The following is a 6,093-nucleotide window of genomic DNA, read 5'->3' as shown; positions in this document are numbered from 1 at the left end:
GCTAATAAGGCACCACCCCGCCCACTCCCTTAAAGGGGCCCCCGCGCAGGCGGGACCCGATAAGCCGCACTGAAGGTTTGCCCTCTCGGAGGACTGGCGCTCCGCTCTAGGTGGGGGAGCGGAGGAACTGGGGTGCGAGTGTTCCACATCCCCGGCTGACCTCTGGAAGCGCCCCCCTGGTCTCCTGCTAGAGCTCCCGGTCCAGTTCCAGGTCACTCAGGACCTGGAGATCGCCGCAGCTCACATGATGGGCGCACGGGGGAGCCCGCGGGCCACAGAGTCCTGGGGCGAGTGGGAGTGAGCACCCCGATGCGGAGGGAACGGAGATGGGGTGGGGGAGAAAGGGTTAGTGTGATTCGAGCGAGCGTAGGAGGGAGCGGGGGCGTAGGATGGGAGGGGCTGAGGCCGAGAGCACACCTGAGTCCTGCATGGAGCATTAAGCACAGAGCACTTTGTTTCCCTAGTTCGCCGGGAAGCACCTGGCTTCTGCTGCTGGGTGTCTGTCTCAGGTGTGAGAAGGGAGAATTTGTGTTTTGATTTGCGGGGAGTGAACCCCAGGCTTCCGGAGGGCTGGACCGGCTCTCAGATCTCCCTGAGCCGCGACGGAATGGGAGGCTATGAATAGCTCCCATTAGCTGGGATCTGGCACCTGCTCAGCACTTTACATAAAAAAATTTTTCTTAATAGGTGGAAACCAGAGTTCTCAATTTGTACACAAAGAAACTGAGGTCCAGAGAAAATAACCCCTAAGCAAGTGACAATGTGCCGAGTGACAGATTGGAAACTGGCTGGCTTGGGGACAGAGTTCAATTCCCCACTCACCCTCAGTTCAGCTTCTCATCACCTTGAGGTGCGCCTGGATCCCCAGCCTCTCTCTCGCCGGTCTCTCTTAACTGTTGGTGGTAGGATTATAGTTTGTTGTTTGCACAGGGAAACCGAGGCTCAGGTGATGCCCCTGAAGGGGAGAGTAGCTCCCTGCATTCCAGGGAAAGCTCCCGCCCCCAAGTCCCAGCTGTGGCCTATGCAGTCCCTGTTGCTCTCAGGATCTGGGTGGTTTTGGGAGAGCTGTAGTGACAGCTGGAGATGGGTCATCTTTTCCAGCACAAACACTTGCGCTCGAGTGGTGTGCGTGTGCGTGTGCGTGCGTGCGTGCGTGCGTGCGTGTGTGTGTGTGTGTGTGTGTGTGTGTTAGGGTTTAGGACCTAGATGTGAGAAAGCCCTAGAGGGCTGGTGGCCCAGAGAGGGCACCCAGCCATCCAGCAACAAGATAGTAACATCTTGGGGTGCTAAGCTATGGGGAACAGACAGACTCAATACCACTCCCTCTCAGCCCATGGAACCCAGTGCTGCCCACAATTAAAAATGGGTCTTCCTATCTCAATTAACCTAATCGAGATAATCCCTTAAAGGCAAGCCCAGAGGCTAACCTAATCTAGGTAATCTCTCGCAGGTGTGCTGGGAGACTTGTTTCCAAGGTGATTCTAGATCCTGTCGAGTTTACAATATTAACACATGACATTAACATCACATGGCATTAGAAGAAAACTCGGTCCCTCTCGAGAAGCTTTGTGCTCACCTGGTAGACTAGAAAAGAGGGAACGTAACATTTGTAGTTACTCTTTGAGAGATCGGCTTCAAAGCTCCGAACCTCGTCTCTTGTCTGTATCGAGGTCTCTGGCCCTCCCGTGCATGTACACGATGTCCCCGTGTGGGAATGAACCTCAGAGAAATGCTACTCAGCTGGGAAAATGGCTTCACGCATGGGTAGCTCTAGAGGCTCTTGGCTTCAGACTCTGTCCTGGACTCTGCCAACTCCATCTGGTGCCTTTGCCTATTTCTTCCAAGGCTCCTACAGTATGGCGAATGTCCACTTGACACGTTGTTAGTTGGACAGGAATCTTTTTTTGTTTAGGACTCTGTCCTGCCTCAGCCTCCTGAATGCTGGGATTTCAGGCGTGCACTCCCATGCATGCCTTGAATAGGGCGGTCTTTGCAGGTATAATTGAGTTAAAGACCTTGAGATGAGCTCACCGGGGATTGTCCAGGGGACCTCAATCCATGGTCGAGTGTTTTGATAAAAGCCGAGGAGGCTGGGCATGGTAGCAGGGTTTTGAAATCCCAGGCTTTGGGGAGGCAGAGGCAGGAGGATGGTAAACTCCAGGCCAACCTGGCCTACAGTTTTGTGTATTAAAAGCCGGGCGGTGGTGGTGGCACACACCTTTATTTTTTTATTTGTTTTTTTGGAGACAGGGTTTCTCTGCGTAGCTTTGCACTTTTCCTGCAACTCACTTTGGAGACCAGGCTGGCCTCGAACTCACAGAGATCCGCCTGCCTCTGCCTCCCGAGTGCTGGGATTAAAGGCGTGTGCCACCACCGCCCGATCTTCTCCAGATGCATTTTTGCTGAAGGACCCTTGTGTCTGCTCTCTGTGTGGGGTGGTCTCCCTTTATGATTCTGTGCCTCAGATCTCTGCAAATGATTCTTGCTTCATCTCTAAAAAGCATCCCTTGCCCCTGGCACCCATTCACTTAATGCTGCCTCATTCACACTCCCAACAGCTCTCCCCCTCTGCCATCTGTCTGGGCCTCCTCTGTTCACTGCCTGGCTCATGGAGGCGTCAGCCCCAGAGGGCAGAGATATCTATCGGGCTCAGTAGTTTGGTAACGCCAGGTCTTGCTCTGGGTACAGTGGGGATGGGTTCAGTAGGCAGCCTCTACCTTCAAGTGGACCCCACTGGAGCCAGTGTTTCCTTTCGCCCATCTCAGCACATGTAGGTGGGAGCCTGGTGATGCCATTGTTAGCACCCAGCTGGCCACTCCTCTCCCCTGACAGGAATCATGATAGTCTGCCCCAGTGCGGGCAGATCTGAGCCCTGGAGTTCCCGAGGCTTAGGCTCTTGACTGGCAGACCCAGAGAGAGGCTTACAGCTTCTGAGAGCCGGGTGGCCTATTGCTCCAGGCTTCAGATGCCAGAGACTCAAGTTTCTCAGCTTGGAGGCTAATCGCTCTGGGCTTTCACCACTAGCAGTCTTGACACTTGGCACCTGATGTAACCAGCTTCCAGCAGCAGTGAGCAGCGGGCACCGTTTCCAAGGGTTCGTGAATAAGGGGTTGAGACTTCAGCTTCCTGGTGGCTGACTTTGCGGAGCTCAGGCCCTGTGTGTTGGGAATCCTTGGTGCTGGAGGCTTCACAGAAGCCCGGAATTCTCCCTGGCCTTTCTGCAGCCTCTGCTCTCCAACCCCTCCCCTTCTCCCTGTCATGCTTCCTGGCGTTCTGCCCTGGTTACTCTTTGGGGCCCCACATGTATGTAAATAAGCAGACAACTTGTGGGAGTCAGTTCTCTCCTTCCAAAGTGTGGGTTCTGGGGAATTAAACTCAGGTTGTCAGGCTTGTGCGGAAGTCCCTTCACTTGCCGAGCTATCTTGATGGCCCAACATTTTTTTTTTTTCCTTGAGACAGGGTTTCTCTATGTAACAGCTGTCTTTCCTGGAACTCGATTTTGTAGACCAGGCTGACCTTGAACTCACAGAGATCTGCCTGTCCCTGCCTCTGAAGGGTGGGATTAAAGGCGTGTGCCACCATGCCTGACACTTTTTTTAAAAAAAGATTTATATTTATTTATTTTATGTGTGTATGTGTGAGATCCTGCATGAAATTATGTGAGCCGGGAGCAGCATGCAGATCTCTGAGGAGGCCACAAGAGGGCGTCTGACTCCTTGGTTCTGGAGTTACGTGTGGGTGCTGGGAACTGAACCTGGCCCATGCTGTCAACCCACTGAGGCCCAGAATCAGTCCCATCCATAAACTCCTCCATTCCTCCATCCAACTAACTAAGGTTTTAAAAAAATATTTTATGTGTGTGTTTTGCCTGCATACGTCTGCATATCATGTGTGTTCCTGGTGCCTGAAGAGGTCAGAAGAGAGCATAGAATCCCCTGGAATTAGAATTATGGATAGCTGTGAGTCACCCTGTGGGTGCTGGGAATCAAACCCAGGTTCTCTGCAAAAGCAACTGCTCTTAACCACTGAGCCATCTCTCCAGTCTCCCAACTAAGGTTTTTAACACCTCACTGAGTGATTTAAAATCGACTCCTCAGCTTCTGGCATCGGCCAACCTGTCTCTATGGACTTGCTGGCTCCGGGTTTCTCATGTTTCTGAGATGCTGCAGGTTCTGTCCTTCTGTGGCTGGCTTGTCTCACTGAGTATGTCAAGGTCCAGCCACACTGTGGCAAGTGTCAAGGTTCCTCTTTTTTTTTTTTTTTTTTTTTTTTTTTTTTTAAGGCTGAATAAGCCAGGTGGTGGTACATGCCTTTAATCCCAGCACATTGGAGGCAGAGGCAGGTGGAGCTCTGAGTTTGAGGTTATCCTGATCTACAGAGCAAGTTCCAGGCCAGCCAGGGTCACACAGAAAAATGCTGTCTCAAGAAACAAAAACAAAGCAAAGCAAAACCAAACCAAACCAAACCAAAGGCTGAATAGTTTTCCACTGTCTACATGGACCATATCCTGTTTACCCACATGGCTGCGGATGCACACGTGGCTTGTGTCTACCCTTTCTGTTCATACTATGCCCCTTCATTTTCTTGGTTATCCCCTCAGCAGCTTCTTATACCCTTGGGCACCCTGCAAGTTCTCCCCTTGTTTCTGGTCCTGGGGCCCATTCTGCCTCCTCTATCCTCCTGGCTGCTGTGTGTCCTCACTGTCCCAGCACTGGCCTCAGCTTGATCTCTCACAGGTTTCCTAGACACCCCTGGTAAGAAGCAAGCTGCAGGCCTTCCAACCCATTGGCTAAATCTAATGCCTTGCCTCCCTTCCCTACCACCCAGGTACCTGGTCTCTCCACCCCAAACTGTAGCCATCACATTCGTACATCTCTTAACATGTTATTCTAGACCTATTCATTCCAAACAATAATGAGAAAGGAAGTGTCTTGCCCTCTCGACTTTATTAAAGTCAATGTATAAATACTGCCTCTGCAAGTGTTCTGTGTTCCCTCTCCCCCCCGCCCCAGCTACAGCTATCTGTTGTAGAGGAAATAAGCAAATATCAATCAGAAGACATTCTGGAAATCAGCTTTGAAGCCCAATCATGGGAGCCCTGAGGCAGAACGATGTCTAATAGGCACATTGCCAACAGTGCCACGGCTGCCTCATTCACGTGGGACTGAGGCCACGTATCTCAGACAAGCCACGACCCCAGCCTTCCCAATGCACTCATGAAGCCTAGGTCAGGTGACTCTGGAACGCCCATGACGTGGGTGATAGGTGTGGGGCCGTGCTCTCGTCTCATCTGGGAAACTGCCTTGGAATGTGCAGTTTGTGTTCATGTGCTTTTTGGCTTTTTACAATAAGATTCTAAATTTAGAGTATTTAGAGTCATAGAGATATTGTGGAGACAGAATAGCGTGTTCCAGGCTTTGTCACCAACTTGTACCACAGCCACTTACACTGCCACTGCTCATGGGCACTTGAAGGCCCTTATATCAGATTTAACCAATAGTGGGTATGGTGGTATATGCCTGTAATCCCAGCACTTGGGGAATAGAGGCAGGTGGATCAGGAGTTCGAGGCCAGCCTCAGCCACATAGCAAATTTTAGATCAGCCTGAACTATGTGAGACCTTGCCTCAAAGAAAATCAAAAGATTTAACAAATGGTTCTGGCAACCAAGTTTCCCCTAATGTCACCTGTCCAAAGATTTCATCCAGGCAGGACATGACGTTTAGTGACTGCCTCCTCGTGGCAGCTCAAGACTTACTTTGGGGGACTGTCTGGGACTGTCTGGGACTGTCTGGGACTGTCTGGGACTTGGCTCCTATTGTTCTCACCACCAACTCCATGCTTTTCTGTCTATGAGTTTGCAGAAAAAGAATCATGGCAGAATCTATATTCCATTGGGCGAGAATCTGTGACGTAGCAGGGTGGCGGTGGTGGCACACCCCTTTAATCCCGGCATTTGGGAGACAGAGGCAGGTGGATCTCTGAGTTCGAGGCTAGCTTGGTCTATAGAGTGAGTTCCAGGACAGCCAGGACTACACAGAGAAACCCTGTCTTGTGACTTACCGTGGAGGGCGGTGGCCTTGATCACCTGGTC

This window comes from Peromyscus californicus, unplaced genomic scaffold, assembly GCF_007827085.1.
Source record: "Peromyscus californicus insignis strain IS unplaced genomic scaffold, ASM782708v3 Scaffold_2__1_contigs__length_46816999, whole genome shotgun sequence".
NCBI lineage: Eukaryota > Metazoa > Chordata > Mammalia > Rodentia > Cricetidae > Peromyscus > Peromyscus californicus.
Note: the sequence above shows the minus strand (reverse complement) of the source record.